The 27593-nt window shown below is 41.7% G+C and overlaps 1 long non-coding RNA gene across 1 annotated transcript; it reads left to right on the top strand.

Annotated features, from left to right (window-relative positions):
- The first annotated feature begins 237 nt into the window (after window positions 1-237).
- On the top strand, window positions 238-27593 carry LOC121269897. Its single transcript, XR_005941441.1, has 3 exons — window positions 238-287; window positions 25083-25221; window positions 27437-27593. It is a non-coding gene; the product is annotated as an uncharacterized LOC121269897 (long non-coding RNA).

A 27593-nucleotide genomic window follows, 5' to 3' on the forward strand; every position in this document is an offset into this window, starting at 1 on the left:
ACCAAATCTTTGGCAGTGGTCTTTTATTGCAATATATGTACGCACAGTTTGTGCCTTTCCCAGGACTTAACAGACTTTAAAACCATTGTAGAGTTATGAATTTTAATGGGGTAGTTTTTTTTTCAGGATCACCTGACTTACTTACTTTATGACAAGGCAACGTGCTCCAATCAGATGCTGTTTATGTGCCAAGATTAGTTACCGTTGGCAGGGAGGGGGAAGAGCCAGAATTTTCGCATTTTCCTTGGGAGGTGATCACGCACAAGCAACACAATCATACTTTCATGGTACGTGTTCGGACATAAATAACATCATTGTGTTGTGTGCGGCAAACAAACTGAATCTTTTTCAATCGCAAGGACGTCTCTTTTGATACCTGCTGTCCCACCTTTAGGATATTTCCAGAGATCGAGAGTTGAACACAAACTTCAGTTGCTATCAGACACAGGCACCTCTGAATTCTCCAAAAGGGCAATGTATTTCTTCTCAAAGACGTACAATAGGAATGCAAGGTGCTCTCAGCAAAATATGCCTCATGCCCACCAAGAGACAATGGACTGAGTTTTTGGCCCTCTTTGGGCCAGGTTTGGAGGCCAGTTAGGCTGAATTTAGTCCCGCTGGCTGGCGTGCTTGTATCGTGGCATGCTGTAGGTAGCAGATTAGCTTCAGCAAGGATCATTTAAGTCCAACTAAAGGAGGTCAGCTGCAATTTTCCAATCAGCCCTCAGTTTCCCCCACTGAGTGGGGGACCAGTTTAGTGCACCCAGTAGCAGAACAGGGGTGGAGTGGGACGCTGGGTGCGATCAGCCCTCTCAGCAGGCCTAGAGGCCCTTCCTGCCCAGGCGCAAGATTTGCCAGATTGCATCCTCCACAGGAATCCCCTCCCACACCCTCCCAAAGTCCCCCACCCTCGACCCTTCCACCAACCTCCCCCCACCCAACCTGCAACAGCAGTGGCATGGCTACTGAATCTAATTTGTAAATAAGGATGTAAAAAAGTTGGAAAATGTGAGCTTTCACGGTGAAACATCCTCTCTATTGCTTTTGCAGCCTGCTGCTCCTCTCAAGCTGGAAGGCCACTGATTGGCCCTCCGCCTTCAAGAGCACAACCCTCACTTTTTATTGGACAGAGAACCTGTCTCCATGTCAATTACAGGTGTGCCCCCATGAAAACCCAATTAATTACTGTTCCCCCAGAGGGAAAATCCAACCCATTGCCCTTAATGCTTATAGAGTGTGAGCCACTTCCTTGCATCACTTAATTCTACATGGAATACATGATTCTGATTTTATACTGTGATTGGTTTCACTGGATTGCATAATATAAAATTCTTTTACATTTTTGCAACATAGGAAATGTAACAAGAATGTAAACTAAGAGAAATGTAGTACAAGCCTATGGTTAAAACTGGAAAGAACAGCTGATCTTCGTCAGGCAAGACAGTAAATATCTTCCTTGATATTGCTTTCTCCCTCATCAACCATTTCATGGTCCTTCCATTTAACTAAACTCATTTTCCACTGTGCATGCTCCATTGAGCATCTGCCTTTCATTCTCTTGACTATGCTGGTCCAATGTAGAGTTAGGTATCCCTCTGACTCCTGAATTCAGATCACATTAGGATAGTAATCATGTCATGAGCCACTGCCAGCTAGCACTGACTGCTACAAACACACAGAGCTGTGTGGGAGCTGCCTTGAGCATGCTGCCTTGCAACTGAACCCTTGTCTTACTTGCCAGTTGGCATTCAATTCAATATCAACTCAATCAGCAAGGCAGTGGGTGATGTATTGCTAAGGGCTGCAAGGATTGAGTCATCCAGCTCCGTGGGCTGGGGTTAGTGACCTGGATGTGGATAACAGTTACATTTCAAGTTCCTGATCCAGCATAAGGGTAATGGCTATCTTGCAATAAGTCACATGGCCTGTGTGGTGATTGCTGCGCAGTGAAACATACATTGCCAATTTTTCCTTTTATTTTGTTAGGCAGGTGCGATAACAGCTTTTAACTTTTTGGTCTTTTATATCTATTTTTCTTTCCGTCATTATATATGTTTTAATTTGTGATATTTCTCAGCACGAGTGGAACTATGTTACACATAACAACAACTTGCATTTATCTAGCACCTTTAGCATAGTATATCATGCCAAGGCACTTCAGAGGAGCATTGTCAGACAAAACTTCACTTCAAACCAAAGATGGAAGGGCTTCATCAGAGAGGTAAATTTTAAGGAGTGCCTGAAAGAAGAGATGTGGAGAGACAGGGAGATTTATGGAGGAATTCCAGAACTCAGTGCCCAGATGGTGGAAGACACAGCCATCAATGGTGGTATGAGGGAAGGTGAGGAAAGGATAAGAGGTCAGAACGGAGGAATACAGACTTCCTGGAAGGAAGCAAGGCTGGGGGCAAACACTGGGATAGGAAGAGACAAATCCATGGTGGGATAGGAACAGGAGGATGAGAATTTTTAAATAAGTAAAATTAAAATATACAATAGAAAGGTTTCAGAGAACCAATTACACATTGGCCCAGATCTTCCAGTCTCCAGATCGTCAGAGACCGGACGTATTCCCACAAGATGCACTTTGGGGCTTTGTGGAGGTGCCAACGCAATGACGCTGTGGAAATTGCCCAGGAAGTTTGAACTTCTGATGGGAAATTCCCCTGCTCTCTGGGGCCCTCCACAAATTTCACCAGCTCTGAGTTAAAGTCAGAGACTTTGGACAGTTCCAACACACTCACCTGAATAGTTACCCAGGAAATGTTAGACAGAAAAATCCTAGTCTTGTCATCATTGTTGGGAGTCCCTCGGAATCAAGGATGACATCCGTCAGGCTTGGTGAGACTTCAGGTGACTGAGGAGCCCAATCCTGTATCCACATGTTCTTCCACACTGGGGGAATGTTGTTGCTCAGGGGAGTAGAAATCACAGCCCCAGGTTGTCTTAATTCCAAGAGGAATTACACAACTACACAACTGACAGTCCCCACTCACCCCCTGAACACTCAATTCCCCCCCACCCCACCTGGCTAGCCTCTGACACCCAACTTCCCCTGAGCACGGCCTGACTCACCCCCATCACCGACTGAACCCCTGACTGCCACCCCCGCCGACTAGACCTGACTGGCCCCCAGCACCTGACTCTCCTCTGAACTCCCGGCTTCTCCTCCAACCAGAACTGACTAACCCCCAATCCGACTACCCCCAACACACCTACCCACTCAGCCACCCAACCCAACTCACCCAATCTACCCAACCTACCCACCTACCGCCTCATCCAGCTGTCACTCTACTCAGCTGCCACTCTACCAAACTACCATCTCACCCAGCTGTCACTCTACCCAGCTACCACTCTTCCAAACTACCACCCCACCCAGCTGCCACCCTACCCACTTATCACCCTACTCAGCTCACCCACCCACCCACTTACCTCACTCACCCTACGTACTTAAGCACTACACATTCACCCATTCAGCCATCCACTCACCCAGTCACTCATACACTAACACACTGAAAAGCTGTTTAAATGCCCCAAAGCTTTCCAATCTGTTAGTGGACACCTACCAGGATACAGTAGCTAGTAGCATAAAAAGTGGGCATGGCTTGTCTGTTTTTTATGGGGAGAATTTTCTCCCCATCGGGTGGGCCGGTCAGGAGCAAGTGGGGACGGGCACAGAGCCAATTGCCACTCGCTGCCATTTTACGTGGGAGGATCAATTAAGGCCCGCCCAGCGTGATGTGTGCCTGGTAGTGTACCTGTGCGGGCGGGAGGAGGAGGGAGAGTCGGGGCCTGCGCTCTTTCTCACATGCGCGCCAAAGAGCACAGAAATCTCCCTGAGTACGGAGCTTCCTCAGGGGGATTAAGTTGAATTTGAAACTTCAAAATAAAAAAAGGTAAAAATCATTTACATCAGTGTCACATGAGCTGGGACGTGTTTATCAAATGTTTAAAAAATATTTGTTAATTTAATAAACCCTTCATGAAACCTCATCCCGCCCGTGGATGAGGTTTCATGAAAAACGCAAAGGCCGCCTTGGCCCTTCACCTACCCGCCTGCCTTAAGGTTGGACAGGCAGCCCTGTCAATTTGGTTAATTAGTTTATTAATGGCCTGAACGGGCCTTTGACAGTTCAGCGAGCGCGCAGCTGGCTCTAGTGCGCACCTGCCGAACAATAGATCGGAATGCGGACGGGCAGTGATGTGGGGACGCACGCCCAATGTCACCACGCATCATTTTACATGTCAGTGTGCAGGGCCTGCCCCCACACACCAAACAGAAAATTCTTCCTTATTTATTTGTTCACGGGGTGTGGGCATCGCTGGCTAGGCCAGCATTTATTGCCCATCCCTAATTTCCCATGAGAAGGAATTCCCCCTGACGATCCAGTGCTACGAGGAAGCAGATCGATGGAAGACTGCTCTGTATTCCTGAAGAAGCTGGGATCAGAAGACACAGCTATAAACGCAGGGCAGAGTCATGGCACAGAAAGGTAGGAACCGAGCAGCAATCCTACAGTGAGTGCTGCTCCTTGAAAGATTCAGGCCAGAACTTCAACTACCATGTGCTCTTTGGCAGAGGTTTTCCAAGTGCAATTCCACAATGAGTGAGGATGATGAGTTATAATTGGCAAGACCTTTCCATAAAAACTGATCATAATATTTTCATGCATCATATTTTATATTTCAGTAAGAAATATTTGTAATGCAAATGTCAGTTGTTCACTTCTACACTTTAATTTCTTCTGATGCATGAACGCTTTGGTCAGAAGGTAACAACTATAGACCCAAACAGACATGGCATGAAAACAGGTAAATCTCTTTAGTTATGATCTAAGAGTAGGTTATACTTAACAACCTAATGTACAAATATTATAACTGCCTCATTTGGAATTCTCTCAAATCTCTTCTAAAATGTTGGGTTGATGAGGGTGTTACTGAAATTTCTTTGAGATGCAGTAGGTACGATTTCAATAAATTTCACTTCAACTATTGCCGGAGAATTGCAAAATGTACATTAATGAAGATGCACTCAATTCTTTTAATTACACACAGTCAAACCTTGTTATTGCAAACTTGCAATAATCATTAAAGTAGTTCATCTTATCAGCATGTGAGATCCTTTATTGACTGCAACGGAGCTCCCCAATAGCACCAGGGGAAATGTTTAGAAGAATGAATGCTGACAGTATCTGAGTTTATATTTATATTTCTAGCGTATATTGTACTTGCTAGTAAGATTTTGGATCTTCCTCTAATTATAGTCCATTTAACCTTTTGACCAATGCAGCACCATTCCCATGCCAAAATTGTAGCATTTGCTTTATTCCGTGAATGCTATGAAGGAAGCACTTTCTGATTTACGTGCTGTTTTCTCATTCTAGGGTCTAACATTAAATCAGCAAAATGAACTGAAAATTTCACTGTTTCTGAAAGAATAACAGTTGAGATGATTTTATGCACTCGAAAGGCTGTAGTCACATCTCTGCTTCTTGCTCTTGGTTGTATGCTGCCAGATACCATTTTGCGAAACGTAGAAATGAATCCCTCTGCAATGTTAACCCTGAGCTCGGTGAGCACGCAAAAATGAAAACGCCAGGCTAACACAAGTTAGCATTTATGTATTTTCATGTTTTAAAATTCCAGCTACTATCAAATCTGCACTATCATCTCACCCAGATGAAAGGCAGCATTTAAATTTTCTGGCATGCTTTCCAATGATATTTTACAGCGACAGTCATTAAAAGGCACAGCTGGTAGCTGATCATAGAACAGGCAAGTATAGAGTTCCATGCAATGCGGTGCGTTTATTCACCCTTATCACTGCTAATCATATTAAAAATGAAATTCATGTAGTGCTGCACCTTATTCTGCTCACATGGGAGGGAGACATTAAGAATCATGCAGGTGCCACCAGGAAAACAGTTTTATCTGGCAGCTTTTCTTATTCAGTTGGAAAAAGAGGGTAAAATTATGAGCCTTTTCAAAAGTCTGTAGTTACTTCAAGTGGAACACCCTGGGTGAAGTTATTTTAAAATCATAATTCACATTTATAACACTCTTAACTTTTAGCATGGGTACCAGTACCTAACCTAGTTTATTTCATAGGATACATGCCACTAGGCATCATGGTAGATACTTCCAAATCACTTTAAAGTATGCACATAATTAAGTCATGTTTAGAGGCTTAGACAAAGGACATATTTTATAAATATATAGCTCAGTCATGGTGCTCTTGCCCTTGAGTCACAAGCTTGTGGGTTCAAGGCCCATTCTAGAGATTTGAGGCTGAATCTTCCTCATGGAAGTGGGAAACAGGGGCCAGGGCTGTTATTAGGTCCAGAACTTGCCTCTGGTGGGAAACTAATTGAAGATTTTTTATGTGGGCGAGGCCTTAATTGTCATTGAGCCAGGTTCCATGTCCAACCAAGGGTGGCGGGTTGGCTCTCAAAGCTGGAGGACCACTTTCAAGAAACTTTAATTCAGTATGAAAAGCACCAGGCCACCACTGTCAGTCAGGGTTTGGGGAGCCTCTCTACAGAGAGGCCTTTGGCTGTATCACCACCCAAGCAGACAGGCAGGGAGGGCCTCCGAGTGCTGCACTTTTGGAGGTGCTGTGTTTTGGATAGGATGTTAAACCACCTCTCAGCTGGACAAATATGAGCCTATGACAATAATTGAAGATGAAGATGGGATTTTCCTGTGTTCCTGACCAATATTTGTCTATTGCCCAACACCAGTAATGTGGCAACTTGAATCAAGGGCTCACTTTTTGTTTTTATTCCTGCTTCAAATACTAGGATACTTTTCATCATTGTTTTTAAACAGGACCAGAATAACACTTTACTAGCACAGTTTTTGTCCTAATATCTTTTTACATATTTTACAATTACATTGCTAATTGTGGGAGTTTGTTGTATACAAATTGCCTGCTGCGTTTCCCACTGAACAACACTTACTACACTTCACGATTGTTTCATTGGCTGCAAAGCACTTTGGGACGTTTTTAAATCAGGAAAGCTGCTATACAAATGTAAGCTTTTCTTGCAGCAAAAGCAGGAACTTTGCTATATAAAGGAACGATTTCATATTTACTCATTAACAGGGTGTAATAACCTTCAAAAGGAGGACTTGTGGTGCAGTGGCCATGTCCCTAACTCTTGGCCAAGAGCTCTGGGTTCAAGTCTCTTTCTTGGACTTAATGGCCATGGAAAGTGCATTCACAAGGTGACCAAGCAGGTTGATTATCAGCCTGTAAATCCTTGCAATACACCTGATGGGAAGTGGTAAGAGTGGGGGAGTTTCTTGGTCAGCCAGACTGTGGAAGGCAATGGCAAATCACTGCAGTACTTTGCCAAGCATAATCATGGACCAATCCATTGGCAGTCCCTGGTTGCCAATGCCCTCTTAGGGCATGGTACCTGGAGGAGGAGGAGTAAACTTTGACAAATGATGTCAGTGCACACGGTACAATAGACTCTATTAGGCATTATCATTACAAAGTACAATTTATAGTTGCACAAAAGCAGAGTACAGAAAAATAAACATGTGCCCTAGTGTAGAAGTAGGAAGGTTTATATTTTCCCAAGTTTTCAGCTTGAAGCATTATCGTAACTTTGAGACCCTGTTCAACCCACAGGCTAGTAGATCAGGAGATAATTTCCTCTCAGAGTTAGCTATAATGAATGATTAGATGGGAGAATGTACTTGAGCAAATCAATTTGAGTAAATCAACAACATTTTATTTGTTTGTACTGTGTAACTGAGTTTTATATGCAAAGCGCAGAAAAATGCCAGTCCATGTTGGTGCTTCCACACAAGCTTCTTCCCATTCAACTCCATCTACCTCTCTCAGAATACCTTTCTATTCCTTTCTACCAAATTGCACTTGTCTAGTTTTGCTTTAAATTCATACCTGCTATTTTTCTCAACTGCATGATGAGGTAGCAAGTTCTACATTCTAACCACTCTGTGAGTAGAAAGGTTTCTCCTGAATTCTTTATTGCATTTATTAGTGGTTATCTTATACTTATAGCTCCCAGGTTTAGTTTATCCCACAAATGGAAACATCTTCCCCACGTCTGCCATGTTGCATACATTTATAATTTTATAGGCATCTCACCCCTTAACCTCTTCTGGTTTTGCTCCCCAACTAAAATGTGTAAAAGGAAATTAGGAAAAAAATCTTGTTTGTGAAGGATTGCTTCCGCATGTTAAAGACAATGGTGAGGAAACCCTGCATCATTGAAACCAAAACATGAGTTCATACAGCCATATGATCAGATTTGAACAAGAAATATTCCAATTATCATTGCAGCAGAGAAATGATTCAATGCCTGCATTGTGAAAATTTGGTGCATATACTATAGCATTTCTGTTCTTTGGCTTAAATATAATAACTTAGAAAATCAAAGAGCAGCCAATATAGGAAGTGTTCCTCACCAATTCAATGGCTTGGATTTTACAGCTGTAATGATGGTGAAAATGTCAATGTTCACTAGTAGTACAACTGTGAAACTGATAGCAACTTTGGACTTTTGCACATGTGCTATTAAGCACAGGAATCCAGAAACCACTGTCAGGGATTCCCTGCTTCTCCATAGGCTGCGTGGTTGAAAAGCCTGGGGATGGAAATCATTGGAAATCACTTGAACTGATGTGCAATTCCACTTTTAAATTCTTAGGCCAGGATTTTCCAGCCCCCCACCTCTGCGGTCCCCCACTACGGGGCTGGTGAGCCAATGAAATCTCCATTCACATTGGCGGGACCAGAAGATCCCGCCGGCGTGAGAGGCTAGAAAATTCCGGCCTTAGTCTCACTGAAAAAATAGTTGGAAAAGTTTAACCTTGTTGAATGAAGTTGAATAACCTGGGTTTTTAGCAGTGTGCTAAATTCATAATTACATGTAAACAACCTCTCTGGCCTTGAAAAAGACTAATATTATATTTGTAGAATGTCGGAGTGCTTTACTCTAATAAAAATGTTTTATAGATTTTTAAAAGAAGAAAAAATAATATTTTGAAGTTTGTTTATGATATTCCAGTTTCTACCTCAATCCCATGTATATGCCTTAATATTTATTTCGTTCACATTAAAATAATTACAAGTGAAATATAATCGGGGCTTTTTCTTCCTGGTTTGTGATGTGAGAATTCTTGAACATGATTGGCTACATTCCTCCTTCCTGCTTGATGACATCACTGTTGCTCGACATCAGGTATCCTCTTGAGCTGGAGCTGTAAGGAAAGTATCATTGGGAATGGTGAAAGAGATTTTTATGGGAAGCTTTCTTCTAGGTCAAGGGTGAGCGCAGTCACATTGCTTCTAACTGCAAAATCCAGGCCAATGTGTTACTTTGTGTAAGATGTACAAAATTCATTAATTATAAAATGATTGTAGGATAACTGTTATAGACTAGAGGAAAAGGAAAATGAATGATTTATGGTGATAGTGAATGAGTGCTGATACTACATATAAAGTGAAATTGTTCTGTATTACTACACAGAAGGTGCAATATAAATGCATGGCGATGAATTAGATTGGGGTAAAAAGACATGTGCTTTTAACCAAACTTGTACAGTGTTTAGTGTGGAAAGAGCTTTCCTCGACATCACTGTACTTAATAAATGCAAAACAAAGTGCAAGTTATTTATTCAGTCAACTGCAATTTATATGCCCATTAAGTGTGTACTTTTTTAAAGCTGAGATGGGAATTTTCCACAAAATGTATCACTTTGCAGACAAGCTGTCAAATCAGTTTTCCATTTGGACTTTTTAATACCCTTTTTATTTCTTAACCTTCAGCCAAGCTAAATATCACCCACCAAGGTTCAGAATCTACCCATGCCGCCCATTATTATTATTATGAACTAATGTGGGTCTGATTTTCTAACTTGCTCAACCACATGAAAGATAATCCCTGCATAGTATCTATGCAGGCACGTTTAATTTGATTGGTTTTCACTAGTTGCAAAGATATTTATCCAATAGTTGGCTCAAGACTTACAAGTAAATGCATACATTTGCTTATATGAGCAATCAAGACCTGTGCAGGCAATGTCCTGAATTGTGATCAAGTGCCCGTAAAACTTGGATTGCTCAGGAGAGAAAAGGAACAAGCATAAACAGTTGAATTAACTGAGTTATCAGTGATAATAAGGAGAAGACAACCAGAGACTACTCCTGATAATTCAATATCATGTTTTGTGCTAAAGAATTTGAATTATCCAATGACTAATTAAGCAGTGTAAATAACAGATACTTAAAATTGCTGTGGCCTAGTGAAAGAGATGAGGAAAATATCCCACAGCATTTGAAAACAGGGATATAAAACAATGGCAACACATATTCAATTATCAGATAATTTGAATAAATAATGTTGTGCTGCATAGCCAAAACAATAAAATATAATTCGAGGAAGCCCAGGTCAAAATGCACTGAGTTCTGATCAGACAGCACCTTGAGCTCTGTGTCCAGATCTGTTTGCTGAGAATGTTTGGAAACCATGTAGTGAGAAAGATTTACATCTATATAGCACCTGTTGTAATCAGGATCTTGAAAGTTGCTTTACAGCTAATGAAGTACTTATCAAGTGTAGTCACTGTGGTAACATGGCAGCAATTTGCTCACAGCAACTTCATAACTATGACCAGATAATTTGGGTTTAAGATGTTGCTTGGTGGATAACTACTGGCTAGAACACCAGGGAAATCTCCTGTGCTCTTCTTCAAAATAGTGTCAAAGGATCTTTCATGTCCACTTGAGTGGCCAGACAGGGACTTGGCTTAACACCTCATCCAAAAGATGACATCTCTGACAGTGCAACACTCTGTCTGCACTGCACTGGAGTTTTAGCTTAGATGTTGCATTCAATCCCCTTCAGTGGAACTTGAACAGGCAATTTTCTGACTAAGTGAGAATACTCCCACTGAGCTACGAATGGTGCATCTACGTCATATAGATGCTGCACAGTTCACAATTGTATAACTGAATTTGTCAGTTAACTTAATTAAATCATGATATAACTGCTTTAGAAGTGTCAATGGGGCATTGTTACAAGTATGGCACGATTAGCTAGTTTGCTGGAATAACAGAACCAAGTTTTGCAAAAACCCACCCAAGAAAATAGCACCCAGCTGTCATTTGCTTGTTAAATTCTACTAAATAAAACTTAAAAACTTCTCCAAAATGTGGATTATATGGTCCTTACAGTTACAGCGTTGATCTGCAGCAAACATGAATAAAAGTGAGTAGGCTAGGTAATTGACAATGATTTGATTTTCTTGAAGTAACTATTTATTGAAGTTTAATCAGAAATAATTTTCTATTGCACTGTTAAATGTTCCTTAAATAAGTTTGCACCAAGTTTATATCACTTCTTTCTTTTATATTATGACATGTTGCTGTGTACTAAATTCAAAGTTGGAAAGTAGCAAAACTTGATTGCTGTTATGGGGGCTATTAGAAAGGTATAGTATCAGTTTAACTTCAATATAAATTAATGGCCTTTCTTGATTAAAGTTTTGGTGGAGACAGGAGGAGCTCCCATTTTATGACTAACCTCTGATGTAATCATATAAAACACTAGACAGTGTGCTGGGCCACATGACATCACCAATGAACCATAGATTGTTAAATCTCCATTGATCAGCTCCTCTAGGCTTTGGTGGGTTTGTTATTTAGACCCAGTTTCTACATGTTGTTCTTCTGTTCAAAGATAAAAAAAAAATGTATGTTTAAAATGTCTCAAAGTGCTCCTCTTGAATTATGTTTGGAAGTATAGTCACTGCTGCAATGTTATGTATAACATGCACAGCAAGATTCCACAAACAGCAAATGAAGTTAATGACCTCTTATTCTTGTTTTTTAGTATGTGTTGTTAGAGGGGGGAATGCTGATCAAGGCACTTCTCTTTTTTGAACGTGCCACTGCATCTTTAATGTTCACCTGAACATGTAAAACAGGCCTCTGTCAGTTTATTAACTTATTAGAAAGATGGCACCTCAACCAATGCAGCACTCTCTTCTTTTACTCATTTAGGGGATATGGGTGTTGCTGGCTAGGTCAGCATTTATTGCCCATCCCTAATTGCACTTGAGAAGGTGATGGTGAGCTGCATTCTTGAGCTGCTGAAGTCCCCGTGGTATAGGTATACCCACAGTACTGCTAGGAAGGGAATTTCGGGACTTTGACCCAGCATCAATGAAGGAACGGTGAAATATTTCCAAGTCAGGATGGTGAGTGGCTTTGAAGGGAATTTCCAGGTGATGGTGTTCCCATGTGTCTGCTGCCCTTATTCTTCTAGGTGGTAATGGCTGAGTTTAGAAGGAGCTGTCTAAGGAACCTTAGTGAGTTTCTTAGTGCACCTTGTAGATGGTACATACTGCTGCCACTGTGTGTTGGTGGTGGATGGAGTGAATGTTTATGGAAGGGGTGCCAATCATGCAGGCTGCTTTATCCTGGGTGGTGTCCAGTTTCGTGAGTATTGTTGGAGCTGCACTCAACTAAGCAAGTGGAGAGTATTCCATCACACTCCTGACTTGTATCTTATATGTGGTGGACAGATTTTGGGGAGGCAGGAGGTGAGTTACTCACCACAGGCTTCCTAGCTTCTGACCTGTTTTTGTAGCTACAGTATTTATATGGTTAGTCCAATTCAGTTTCTGGTCAATGGTAAGTGCCAGGATGTTGATAGTGGGGGATTAAGTGATGGTAATGCCATTGAAGGGCGATGGTTAGATTCTCTCTTGCTGGAGATGGTCATTGCCTGGCATTTGTGTGGCACGAATGTTACTTGCCGCTTGTCAGCTCAAGCCTGGGTATTGTCCAGGTCTTGCTACATTTGGACATGGACTGCTTCAGTACCTGAGGAGTCACGAATGATGCTGAACATTGTGCAATCATCAGTGAATTCCCCGCTTCTGACCTTATGATAAGCATCAGCCTATATTGTGGTAAAGTCCTGAGCTGGGACTTGAACTCACATCCAACTGGCTGAATGTTCAGAGTGTAACGAATTAAACTTTGTCGGCACATTCATCCTCTGTACTTTAAAATTTGTAAAAAATCAAATATTTTCTCATTCATTTAGGAAATGCTCTTACCATATAAGAAAATTCTCTGTATTCATTCACAACTATACATACTGCACATTAATATAGAAGCAAATGTGACTGCTGTACAACAGCTTGGCACAATCTAACAGATGTCTAGTCCTGGAACATAAATCCTGAAAGCCTTTGGTTTCAATGTCTTGTCTTCCATTCAAACACTGGGGAGCTTTCCATATCTTTTCACTCAAGCAAGCTATGACAGCCACAAACTTTCCATAACCACAATATAACCACAATCATCTGAAAGCAAAGTAAAAACAAATTTTACATTGCTACCCCGAGCAATCTTCTAAGAGTTTGCAAAGAGACTGAACTTGGAAAAAAAACCCAGTTGTGCTGACCCTCCTCAGCGTCATGGAGAGGATTTTTGGAAGTCATCCATGCAGGGAGTTGTGCTGTTGCCACTTGCTTCTGAATTGGAGGAATGAAGACCTCTGTACGTGAGCAATTAAATGACACTGAGCTCTGCTCCAACTGCTAGTCCAATTTTCACCAGAATGGGAGAGCTGAGGTGATTATTCATCATTTGAAATTGAAACGTAAAGCAATGGTCTAGCAAATTTCTACTTCTTTAAGTTTAGAGAGCTAGATCAGTGTTATTAAACTGAAACTGACACTACATGATATGAGATCGCTTCGACAGACACCTCCCTTATGTCAATATGTGAGTATAATGCCATATATTTGGTACTAATGTAGCTGCACTAATGTCAAATGTCAACATATACCATGAGTCGGACTTAAAAATATCAGTGTTGTGATAGTCATATTCAGAGCAACAACTGGGGTTGAAGCGTGTTACTATGTAACATTAAGTGCACTTGATGAATTATAAACTACAATGGCTGTTCAAGCAATTTTAAATTGAAAAAAGTGCATCATGCCAGAACAGACTGCAACCCAGCAATCATTTTTTAAACTTACAAGCACTTTCCTGGAGTTGTGCCCCTTGCTATCTTCTAATTTTGTGAGATTCCAGGCTATCCGCTGGGTTTTAGCAGTTACGAGTTTGAGACTTGCATCTTGCATTGGCATTCTATCAGGAGCAATACGCTTTTTTTTAATTCATTCATGGATAAGGGCGATGCTGGCTAGGCCAACATTTATTGCCCATCCCTCATTGCCCTTGAGAAGATGGTAGTGAACTGCCTTCTTGAATCGCTATGGTCCACGGACAGGATTGATGCAATTTATCAAAAGTAACATTGCCTCTGTAGTAATATGAGTCAAAATTAAATAGTTACTTTTCTCTAATTGACATTTCCTTGTTGTCAGTTTCTGGTAACTGAGTAAATGAGCTGGGCTTCGGAAGGACTGACAAGGTTCAAGTAGGAGATAGGTTAATAATCCCTCCAACTCCCCCACCTCACATGGAATTCTTTGTTTCCATCTATTCCATGTCATTGACTGGCATTGTAGATTCACTTTGTAAATGGGGAAAAGGGAAAGTAGAACTCCTTATATACCATTATCAAACAGGGATCTGAAGGGGTAATAATCTTCCTTGAGCACAGAAAATATATTAGAACAGTTCTTTTATTTTCCACAAGCTCAAAGGAAGTATTTCTTTGAAAAGTCATATTCTTCCAAGATTGATGCCACTGGAATGCACATGCACCTGATAAGCAATTAGAAGGTACCTGTAATGGTGCTGCTGAGCTACTCGTCAGTCATCAAACAAGCCAGTTAATCAGTATTAAACACTTATGTTTTGCCAATCCATCTGTGAAGTGCACAGCAGTGTTCGATGGAGCAGATGAAGAATTGGTGAACAGGCCTGCAGGTTTTATTTTTTATTACATAGAATATACAGAGAACCTGATCATTTGGCCATTATGCCAGTATTTATGCATCACATAAGTGGCCTCTCATTCCTCTTCATCTAACAGTGTCGGTATCACATTTTATTCCTTTCTCCCTTTTGTGTTTATCTAGCTTCTCCTCAAATGCATCTAAGTTATTTGCCTCAACTACTCATTGTAGTGGTGAGTTTCACATTCAAACCACTCTCTCCGTAAAGAAGTTTCTCCTGAATTCCCTATTGGATTTATTAGTGACTACTTTACATCTTTTCTACCTAATGAGATGGTGAAATGCCATCTTTGAGGCACCCAGCCAACAGCACAGAGGGTTCACAGGTGTTGAAGAATATAATAGAAAAGGTCACTGTGGTGTCATATTGATCCATCAGGAAGTGCGCAAAAGCACTAACTGTAACCAAAGATAAGCAATTATCTTTGTAAAACATTAGGTCAATGCATGAAAGCAGGTTCCACATGACAAAGTTATAGGATTATGTAATTGCATGAAAAATGGACTAAAATACTAATTCAGGCTCACTTGTTTTAGATGTGCAACCAGTAAAGGCAGGTGTTCTCCATCCATGATGCTACAGAGACTTTGCTACAGGCATATGCTGTTATTAAACAATAACATTCCCATTCAATATGGATAATAGCGAATCGGAAGCCCATGATAACTCTCCTCCATTTTTTGTTTCTGTTGATTTCAAAAAGCACCAAAATCAGGAGAGATGTAATCCAGGCTGCTGGCCCTTCTACATTACCATACGTCAAAATCTACCTCTCACTGTTCTTATTAAAGCTGGTGTCAAGAATATAGTGAGAACAGCAAATTTTGTTCATAGATTAGCATGATGTTGCTTCCCCTCCAGCCAATCTCATCCCACTCTTATTCCACCAGAATCATTCTGGGGGATTATGGGCCTCTGTACACTGTGAAATGACTGTCAACACTGTCACAATACCAATTGCAATTTAACCATTGCTTGTTATGCTCTATCTTACTCTCATAATGCTACAAAGGACAGGGGAAAATGCACGAGCCTTTAAGGAGCCCTTTGATGGTAGGGAGGGAGAAGTAGGAATGGAAAGTGGTTTTAAGAAAGAATAGCAAAATTCAGGGTCAGGGATATTTTATTCAATCATGTGATGCGGGCCTTGTTGGCTGGGACAGCATTTATTGCCCATCCCTAATTGCCCTTGAGAAGGTGGTGGTGAGCTGCCTTCTTGAACTCCTGCAGACCATGTGGTGTAGATACACCCACAGTGCTGTTAGGGAGGGAGTTCCAGGGTTTTGACCCAGTGACAGTGAAGGAACAACGATATATTTCCAAGTCATGATGGTGAGTGGCTTGGAGGGGAACTTCCAGGTGATGGTGCTCCAATGTATCTGCTGCCCCTGTTTTTTTAGATGGCACCGGTCATGGGTTTGGAAGGTGCTGTATAAGGAGCCTTGGTGAGTTCCTGCAATGTATCTTGTAGATTGTACACACTGCTGCCATTGTGTGTCGGTGGTGAAGGATATGAATATTTGTGGATGGGGTGACAATCAAGTGGGCTGCTTTGTCCTGGATGGTGTTGAACTTCTTGAGATTTGTTGGAGCTGCACCCATCCAGGCAAGTGGAGAGAATTCCATCACACTCCTGACTTGTGCCTTATAGATGGTGGACAGGCTTTGGGGAGTCAGAAAATGGTTTACTCGCCACAGGATTCCTAGCCTCTGATCTGTTCTTGTAGCCACAGTATTTACATGGCTAGCCCAGTTAAGTTTCTAGTCAATGGTAACCTCCAGGATGTTGATAGTGGGAGATTCAGCATTGGTAATGCCATTGAATGTCAAGGGGCAATGGTTAGATTCTCTCTTGTTAAAGATGGTCATTGCCTGTTACTTCTGTGCATGAACTTTACTTGCCACTTGTCAGCCCACGTCTGGATATTGTCCAGGTCTTGCTGCATTTGGACCTGGACTACTTCAGTATCTGAGGAGCCACGAGTGCTGCAGCACATTGTGCAATCATCAGGGAGCATACCCAGCTTATGAAGGAAGGAAGATCACTGATGAAGCAGCTGAAGATGGGTGGGCTGAGAACACGACCCTGAGGAACTCCTGTAGTGATGTTCTAGAGCTGAGATAATCAACCAATTGAAAGATTGTTCCTGGTCATGGAGAAATAACAACAACTCAAAGAGCTCAGGGAACATGGTTTATTTTAATATTCAGTCACAGGATGTGGGAATTACTTGCAAGGCCATAATTATTGTCCATCCCTAATTGCCCTTGATAATCACCTTCTTGACAACTGAGCTGCTTAGTAGACCATTAAAGAGGCGGTTAAAAATCAAACGTATTGCTATGGTCTTGGAGTTAAAAACAAGCCATATTGGGTCAGAACAGAAGATTTCCTTCCATAAGGGATATTAACGAATCAGATGGTTTTTAACAACTATCCAGTGGTCACAAGGTCACAATTACTGTTACATTTAATTCCAGGTTTATTGAACTAACAGAATTTAAATTCCCAGCTGTTCCCTCCTCATACATGTACATATAATGTACATTTCCATATACACAGAGGTACACATATGAAAGCATAGAACAATCAGCTCATCAAACCTACACTTCCCAACGATGATGCCCAATACAGAATATTGTGAACTCATCTCCATTTAAGCTGTTGTCAGACACCATCTCCTAGAAGAACTCTCTTGCTGCTGAGGTGTGATTGGAACTCATTCCTCCGGGTCATTAGGCCAGGCTTCTGGATTCTTAATCCAGTATCATAATCACTGGGCTACCATAACTGGTGGGGGTGTAGAGAGGAGCAAACAGGGTGTGGGTACTGTGGAGGGTTTAAAAAATGAGGAAGGAGATCTTGAAGATTTTGCTGAGGCTTAGAAAGCCACTGGAGTTTAGCAAAAAAAAATCAAAATAATTTTAAAATTAACTAACCTCAAGAGTAAAGGTGAGCAGAAACATTACAAAAGCAAAAATACTGCAGATGCTGGAAATCTGAAATAAAAAAGAAGTGTTGGAAGTACCCAGCAGGTCTGGCAGCATCTGTGGAGAGAGAAACAGAGTTAATGGTTTGCGTCCAATATGACCCTTCTTCAGAACAGCCAAACTTGCTGAGAATTTCCTACACTTTTTGTTTTTCCTTGTGAGAAGGAAGCATTTTCTTGCATAAAGTAACATTTATGCATGTAAATAATATTACATGGAATAGATGCCCAGAGAAAGTGGCCACCTTAGAGATGATTAACTTATATGAAAGGAAGATGGCTATGTTTTTGGTGAGGATAAGGGTTGACGATTATAGGGATAAGTGTAGACTGACATCATCAAATATTCCACAGAACAGAATAGTCCCTTGTTAAGTGGTAGGAAAAAAATATTTCCTGGAGGTCAGGGTGGCTTAGTGGTGGTATAATGATGGATATGTATTGGGTAGTTTATTTGACCAGGTTTACTTTCTGACAACATATTAAATGAGTAGGGTCATGTCCAAAATAGGGTATTTTGAGCAGCTTCTGTGGAAAACCTGTGTTTGATGGGCTGACTTCTTTGCTTTCATGTGTATGTATGTGTCTCTCTTGTATGTGCACGTTTAGTGTACGTTCGACTATGGGGTGTAACCTCAATGTAAAGATTTACTTCCTTTGGAGCAGGGATGTTTGTAAATTCTCCATGAGAATTTTCCAGCTGCATGACTTATTTAATGTACTCAATTTCTGATTAGTTCTGAAACTAGCACCTTAAATTAAGAAGATGAGGAATAAGAGCAGGAGTATTCCAAAAAGGCCCCTTGAGCCTGCTCCACCATTCAATACAATCATGAACTTTTACATTCACACCAATTTCCTGTCTTTTCCCAGTATACTTCAAATGCCTGAGTACTCAAAAATCAATCACTCTTGGTCTTCAACACATTCAACAACTGAGCATTCACAGCTATTTGGGGCAGAGAATTCGTAAGACTCACTACCAACTGAGTGAAAAAGCTTGTCTTCATCTCATTCCTAAATTGCTGACATGTTAATCTGAGACTATGACTCATAGTTGTAGACTCTCTAGCAAGGGAAACATCCTCTCAGCATCTACCCTATCAAACCCTCTATGAATTTTATATATTTCAATGTGATCCCTTTTTATTTTTCGAAATATAGGCCAATTCTATGCAATCTCTTCAGGCCCCTCATCCCAGGAATCAACTTAGTGAGCCTTTGTTGCACCCCCTCTAATACAACTGTATTCTTGTTTAAGTAAGGAGACCAAAACTGTACATAGTACTGCAGGTGGTCTCATTGATGGCTTATATAATAGCAGTAAGATTTCCTCTAATAGTGCAACCCCTTTGCAATAAAGGTGAACATACCATTTGCCCTCATAATTGGTTTCTATTCTTGACAGAAAGGACAGCCACATTTCTCTGAATCCCAACATTGAATTTGTAAGTTGAAACTCCACATCTCGCTAAGTCACATGGCCCATGTGATCTGCTGGACTGCTATTTAATCCCCTGAAGGAATTGGAAAGGAATCTTGCAGAAGGTTTTATTTCCTTCATTGGCTCTGTGTTTTTTAAAGTGTTTTCTTTTTTGCCTCTTCCAAGGATTAGATTGTTTCCAAGGTGGAAGGGTGGGAGGGATTTGGGGCAGGGTGGAGATAGGAGTCACAACACCGGCATCATGAATGTGGGTCAGGCTTGATGGACCAGCTTTTCATAAAGAATATAACAGCATAAAAAATAGTTACAGGAGTACGCCACGTGGCTCCTTAAGCCTGCTCCATTCAATAAAATCATGGCTGATTTGATCATGGCCTCAAATCCACTTTCCTGCCTGCCTTCCATAACTCTTGACTCCCTTGTAGATCAAAAATCCGTTCAACTCAGCCTTGAATATATTCAATGACCCAGCCTCAACTGCTCTCTGGGGTAAAGAATTCCAAAGGTTAATGACAGTCTGAGAGAAGAAATTGCTCCTCATCTCCACCTTGAATGGGAGACCCTTTATTCTGAACCTGGTTCTAGATTCCCTGAAGAGGGGAAACTTCCTCTCAACTTCTATCCTTCCAATTCCCTCTGAATCTTATTGTTTCATTAGTAGCACCTTTTCATTCTTCTAAACACCAATGAGTATAATCCCACTCTGCTCAACCTTCCTGTAAGAAAACCCTTTTATCCCAGTAATCAACCTAGTGAACTTTCTCAGAATTACCTCCAATGCATGTATATCCCTTTATGAGTAAGGAGACCTAGGGCTGGATCTATGCCTCCTCATGGAGCCGGGAATCAGCTTGCAAAACATAGATCATGGTTTATTTTTAAGAGAATCAATTTTCCTGTGCCTTTCTGACTGTGCCAGTTTCATATAGCAGGTCAAGAAAGCCTTGGTTGAAAAATATGCATGCACCTGTTCCAAGGGTGAAGTCCCCATTTTGAGCATGCTAGGAGAATTGCATTTCCTCCCCATACTGTTTTTGCATGCTGGTGCAAGTTTTGGAAGCCCCACTCCCTAAAAAATGCCTCCTTGGAGAATTTGTGACCACTGGGGGAAGGCTATTGAGTCAAGAACATTCTGACAGCAAAGTGTAAATTCCTTTGACACTTTCAAATTTCACTATCAGATGTTGTATTGTAATGTAATGTATTTTTAATGCACTGATTCATCATAGGACTCTAGCCTGCAAATGTAATTTAAACATCACATTGACCAGCATTGTATAAGAGTTGACATGCAATACAGCACTTTTTCCATCGGGGAAAGTGCCATAATGCATTCAAAATATAGAAAAATGTGATGATAAACTCTCCTGTTATGGTTAGCACTGTGAGTTAAAAGTACAGTCAGCTCTGACTTTGAAAAAAACCCCTCTGCTGTTGAAAATAAAACAAATCTAATCACCTGCTCTCCTCAGGCAATTGGCTTTGAAATTGAAATGTATCACCATCTGTTCTTTCAATTTCAGTGTCTAATAGCCTGTATTCTAATGTTTTGACATCTGTGGCCATTATGAATGCTTGGCTCAGTTCAAAAAAGCTGTTCAAGTACTTAGCTCAACAGGTGGCCTATTGACACAGCTGCTCAGGGGTTTGATTGACAGTTTAAAGAACTTGTAATAACATAATCTGCCTTTGATGTAATTTCTGACTACATGCTTGTTTGTTTGCACAACTTAATGGCCATTTAGGGATTAAACTTTTTAAAAGAGTACAGTTATTTTTCTTTGTAGTATTTTGGGTGAAAATCCATAAACTCCCTTCCTACACCATGGGGACTGCAGTTGTTCAAGAAAGCAGCTCACTATCACCTTCTCAAGGGCAATTAGGGGTGGGTAATAAATATTGGCCTAGCCAGCTGTGCCTACATCCCAATGACAAATAACAAAAAAAATCAATGGCAGAGATTTGAATGAGAGTTTTATTAGATTGTTGCAGGTTTAAATTTTTATACCTGCATTTGAAGAATTCCCATTGCTATTGCACGTATATTCAGAACTGTACATTGGGCATAACTAGCAAGAGGATACATGGATGGCATGGGGTATTGGAGGGGGTGTGGAGTGAGCATAGGGTGACATGGGGATTCTGATGCGGTATGGAGAGGTCATGAGGATTTGAGCGGGCATGGAGGAGACATGGGGAATAGGGAGACATGGAGGGGGCATGGGATGGATGGGGGATAAAGGGGGTGAGAATTGAGGTTTAGAGGGAATATAAATGATATCAGGAGCTGGGTTAAAGCCTCCAAGAACTGAGGCAGGCCTTCTAACCAGCCTGCTTCTGCACCCACATTCTTTCCCTACACCATCATGACTTGCAAACTGCACCATGAACCCAAACACTGCATGAAAAAGTGAAAATACTGGGAAAGGTCAGTGACTCAGGTGTGCTTTTTGGGGAATTGGGGAAGGTCAAGTCATATTTCACACCACCAAAATGAAAATAGAGCCCCAAAACTGTATGCAGTATTCTAGGTGTGGTCTCACCAATGCCCTTTACAGTTGTAACAAGGTTTTCCTACTTCTCTTCTCCATTTCCCTTGCAATGAAGGCCAATATTTAATTTGCCTTCCTAATTATTTGCTGTACCTGAATGCTGACATTTTGTAATTCATGTATGAGGACACCCAGATCCCTCTGTACCACTGAATTCTGCAGTCTCCCCCACTTAAATAAAGTTCTGTTTTTTTATTCTTCCTACTAAAGAGGACAACATTACATTTTTCCACCTTATACTCCATCTGCCAATTTTCATCTATATCCCTTTGCAGACCCTATGTGACCCCCTCACAATTTGCTTTCCTAACTATCTGAGTATCATCAGCAAATGTGGCTGCAATACATTGTGATTCTTCATACAAATCATTAAGATAGATTAGAAATAGTTGGGGCCCCCAACACTGATCCCTGTGGCACTCTACTCGTTACAGTTCACCAACCTGAAAAAGACCCATTTATTCTGACCCCTGGCCCAGGTCTTCTGGTTATCCAGATTGTCGGAGACCAAATGTATAACCAGATATCTGTGTTGGGACCTTGGAAGTCCCAATACACTGACTCCAAGGGAATTGCTTGGGAGTTTGAACTTCCAATAGACAAGTCCCCTGATCCCTGGGACCCTCCATAAAAGTCCCTCACTCTCAATTAGAGTCTGAGATTTCGGGCAGTTCCAACTTACTTGCCTAGATAGTTACCCAGGAAATGTTAGATAAAAATATCCTAGTCTAACCCTTGGGTAACTGTACAACTGACCCCATCATGACTGCCCCTTGACAACCCCAATTCTCCCACGACACCCACCTCAACTCCACGCCTGACCCCCACTGATCTTACCTGACTATCCCTCACCACCTGACATGGCTAGCCCTCACTACCCAACCCCCCCTGACCAGCCCCCCCCGACTCCCCAACTGACACCCCAACTGCCCCCCGATCCACAACATCCCCCTGAACGCTTTGACTACTCCCTCAAACTGACCTGACTAGACCCCAACAACCCAACCGCCTCCTGCCCCACCCACCCCTGCCGACTCCCACCTTGAACCCACAGCTCCTCACTGACAGCCCAGACTACCCCCTGACCTGACCTGACCTGACTAGCCCCCACCACCTAGCTCCCCCTGACTCCTTGCCTCCCCGAATGATCCTCAACTCCCCACAGCCCTACCTGACCCAACCTCATCATTTTACCCTGCTGCTACCCTACTGCCTTACTCGCTTACCTCACCTACACATATTAATGTAGGAATAATGTAGGAAAAGCGAAGTTGTTCACTTTGGCAAGAGGAATAAAAAAGCAGAATATTATTTAAATGGAGAATGGCTGCAGAATTCTCAGGTGCAGAGGAATCTAGTGCATGAGTCACTAAATGTTAGTATGCAGGTACAGCAAGTAATTAAGAAGGCTAATAGAATGCTATCCTTTGTTACGAGAAGAATTAAACATGCTTCAGTTATACAGGGCATTGGTGAGACCAGGGGCAGAATTTTCTGTCTGCCAGGTGGGTGGGCCCAACCCGATCTCTGGCGGGCGGGGAGCCAATCCCCACCAGGTGGGGAGTCGATCCTTGCTAGAGAAGTAGGCCCCGCTGCCATTTGACGTGGATGGGCCAATTAAGGCCTGCTCGGCGTGACATCCGGCAGGAAGCCCTGTGCGGGTGGGGGGGATTCCCTAAAAGCAGGAGTGCGCTCTTTCACCAATATGCACAAAAGAGCGCACATCTCCCTGAGGCTAAGTGTTACCTCAGGGAGATCGCTGACACTTTTTAAAATATTAAAAATAGAGAAAAAAAATTCCTTAACATGTCCCCCTCATGTGACACATGAGTTGGGACATGTTCATAATTTACATAATAAGTTTATTAAACTTTTTAAAACCCGACATGAAACCTCATCCCGCTTGTGGATGAGGTTTCATGCTTTATCTATTTGGTTGGACGGGCAGGTCCTTTAATCGTATAATTGATCCTGTCAATGACCTCAATTGGCCATTGACAGGTTGGCGGGCCCACAGCTGATTTTGCTGCGCCCCCACCTTCCTGAAAATGTAGATGGGGCGGGACGATGTCAGGAGTTCTGCCCCTTGCTCGTCGACAGCAAAATTCTGCCCCATGTGTAGTAACCTTATATGTAGCACCTTTTCAAATACCTTTTGGAAATTTAAATACTCCCAGCCACTGATTCTGCTTTATCCACCCTACTTATTACATCCTCAAAGAACTCTGATAAATTCGTCAAACATGATTTCGCTTTTGCAAAACCATGTTGACTCTGCTTGATTGTATTATGATTTTCTAAATGTCCTGTTACTACTTCCTTAATAATGCATTTCAACATTTTCCCAATGACAGATGTTAGGCTCACTGGCCTATAGTTTCTTGCTTCCTGTCACCCTCCTTTCCTGAATAGGGGTGTTATGTTTGTGGTTTTCAGTGTATTGGAACCTTTTCAGAATCTAGAGGATTTTGGAAAATTTCACCCATGCATCCGTTGTCTCTGTAGCCATTTCTTTTAAGACCCTAGGATTCAGGCCATCAGGTCCAGAGGACCTGCCAGCCTTCAGTCCCATTAGTTTCGCTAGTACTTTTTCCCTAGTGATGGTGATTGTTTTAAATCCCTCCCTCCCTTTTGCTCCTTGATTTTCGACTGTTATTGGGATGCTTTTAGTGTCTCCTACTGAGAAGACAGATACAAAATACTTGTTCAAAGTCTCTGACATTGTCTTGTTTCCTACTATTAATTGCTCAACCTCATCCTTTAAGGATTTTAAGCTATTCTCTTCCTTTTTATATACTTGTAGAAGAGCTGGCTTTTTAAAATATATATCTTGTTAGTTTATTCTTTTTCTGCTCATCAGTTTTGTATGTTTTTAAATCAGAAAGCAAGGCAAGATGTTAATCTTGCCACTTAATGTTTTACCTAATTCCCTTAATCTATGAAACAAGAATATTCCTGGGACACTGTGGGGACAATGGACCATTTTCTCCTGGCCCTGTGGTCTCCAACTTATCATAAGTTTAGTAGCAGATCTGCCTTACAGAGTAACATCACACTTAGAGGAACACAGAATGAATGAATAAATAGCACCTATTTACTGTGCTACTTCTATTTGTTAAAATGACATCAGTACTTGCTAGAGAAAATTGACTTGAATTTCTACTTTACAGGCCTTCGAAGAGACAGAAATACAATGGAGAACATGATGCTCCATCTGATCCAAATACAACCCAAACGTCCCCAGCTACAACTGACTGATGTTGCAGTGAGCTAGTGTGTCCTGGATCCTCAGAATGATGGAAGTTGCAGGTAGGCCTATGGAGGAGCCATTTTCTGTTACTCGGTGACCGATGGGAAATCTGTAAATTATCTTCTTTCCAAAGTCAGTCATATCTGAAGTGATTATAATGTATTTTAAAAATTAAATCATGGAATATATTAAATCATTCTGTGTGTGATCGGGAATCAGGAAGGTAGAGCCCAGCGCCCGGAATGCTGCACTTCCAAGTCCAAATCCACCACCTCTGCCACCTAGAAGGACAAATGCAACAAGCAATGGGAGCACCAAAACCTGCAAGTTCCCATCAAACGTCAAACAGCACCCTGACTTGGAAATATATCACCCTTCTGTCATTGAGGTTGGGTCAATATCTACCTAACAGCATTTTGGGAGTACCTTAACCACATAGGACATAGCAGTTCAACATGACAGCTTCTCAAGGGACAAGTGGGGATGGATTCTCGCTGCTGGTCTTAGAATTGATGCCCATCCCCCCACTAAGTGAACAAAATTAAACAAAGACAACTAGGCAATGTAATGAAGCTCTCATGCCTCATTTTGAGTGCATTGCTACAAGGTCAGCATTTATTGCCCATGCCCATTTGCCCTTGAGAAGTTGGTGACGAACCTCGTTCTTGAACTGCTGCAGTCCACGTGCTGAATATGCTCTTACTGCACTGTTTTTGCAGCAAGGGCCCAGATTTTCAGTGACAATGAAGGATTGGCAATGTTTGTCCAAGTTGGTATGGGGTATGACTTGAATGTGATTGTGTTCCCATGCACTTGTTTCCCTTCTTCTTTTAGATGGTGGAAGAAATGGTTTTGAGACCATATGCTGGTGGAGCACGCAACTCGTATATTGATACAGACTTTGCTATTTGGACAGATCAGAACTGCTTTGCAGACCTGAGAATATGTCAAACATTATCAGCCTCTGCTATTCCCTGCACAAGTTGGCAGTACAGAGAGAGGAAACCTTTCAGTGAGAGGAGCAAGCAAGCCTTCACTGAGAAGGAGAAGGAAGAAAAACAGAGGAATGTTGAATTTATGTAGTACCTTCCACATCCTAGGACATACCATAGCAAAAATGGATAAGGTTGAGGTGCCTATTATTCATTAGTAGGATTGCCCTGTTGGCCCTGCATGAACAATCCAATTATCATCTCCATAATATATTAGCTCATGAACTCTACTTAATCACAACTGCCTTTCCTACGATCGCAGCATGTGTCCCACCATCTATTACATTAACATGTCCTTTCTGATATTAAACCTGCGCCCATACATTCCAAATAAGGTACAGCCATTTTTTTTGTTCAAGTTCTGCATGCCTGCTTTATCTTTTAGTTTTATGTTTCTCTACCTTAGTGAGTGTTTAGGGCCTATGTCACCTGTTTCCTTTCCTGGCGTTCCTTCTACATGCCACCACATGTAATGGCATGATCCTTAATAGGAATCTTGGGACATTGTTCTGGTGATTCCCTGCTTTGCGCTGGGTTGTGAATTGGGCCGACAATTATTAGCAGCACTTCAGCCCTTTCTCAGGCAAGTCCCAGGAGGCTCCAGATCCACACGTTGGGCGGGATTTTCCATACCCGCCTGCCGCCGGGATCTTCCGGTCCCGCCGCAAGTCAAAGGGCTTCTGGCTGGGGCACCGCCTCACCCACTGCGGGTCCCACCCATGACAGGACCGGAAAATCCCGGCCATTGTTTTACAGGATAATTTACATCCATGTGCCGCGATCACCATGTTTCCTTACATTACACCAAAGATGAAATTTCAAAATCACTTTGTGAGTACAGTGCTTTGGGTGTTCCTGAGGTTATGGGAGGTGCTACATAAATGCAAGTTCTTTTGCTAATTATCATTATCGCAAAAATATTAACACTGTGAACTATCAAATCAAAGTGGCATGTAAGAGAGCAACTCATGATAGACGCTATATAAATGAAAGTTTCCCTTTTCCCTATTTTCCCCTCAGGAAATCAATTTTGGTTTCTGCAATTACAGTTAGATTATCAAGCTAGCATTATTAAAATTCCTTGCCCACGATTAAAAGTAGATGTCTTTAAGAAATTCTCAGCCCTCTGAAGTCTTTGTGAAAAATTAGTGTCAAAGCAACCACCACATTTGGTGTGGGACTGGCGAGATGGGGCATGAAAATGTATTGCCATATATTACCATTCCACATTATAATCAGTTTCTATAAGGTTTTAATCTGTGAACAATCCATTTCATATCAGATCTCAGAGGCTCCACAGAGGTACCATTCTCCTGAAAGAACTAACGTGGCTCGGAAAACTGCATCCTTTCTTATCTGATTTGAAGATCAGGCGAACATTAAAGAAGTGTTTTCCTGTACTGAAAGGTGAAAAAGGGAAATAAACATCTTGCACTTCA

The sequence above is a fragment of the Carcharodon carcharias genome, chromosome 26 (assembly GCF_017639515.1).
Source record: "Carcharodon carcharias isolate sCarCar2 chromosome 26, sCarCar2.pri, whole genome shotgun sequence".
Lineage (NCBI taxonomy): Eukaryota > Metazoa > Chordata > Chondrichthyes > Lamniformes > Lamnidae > Carcharodon > Carcharodon carcharias.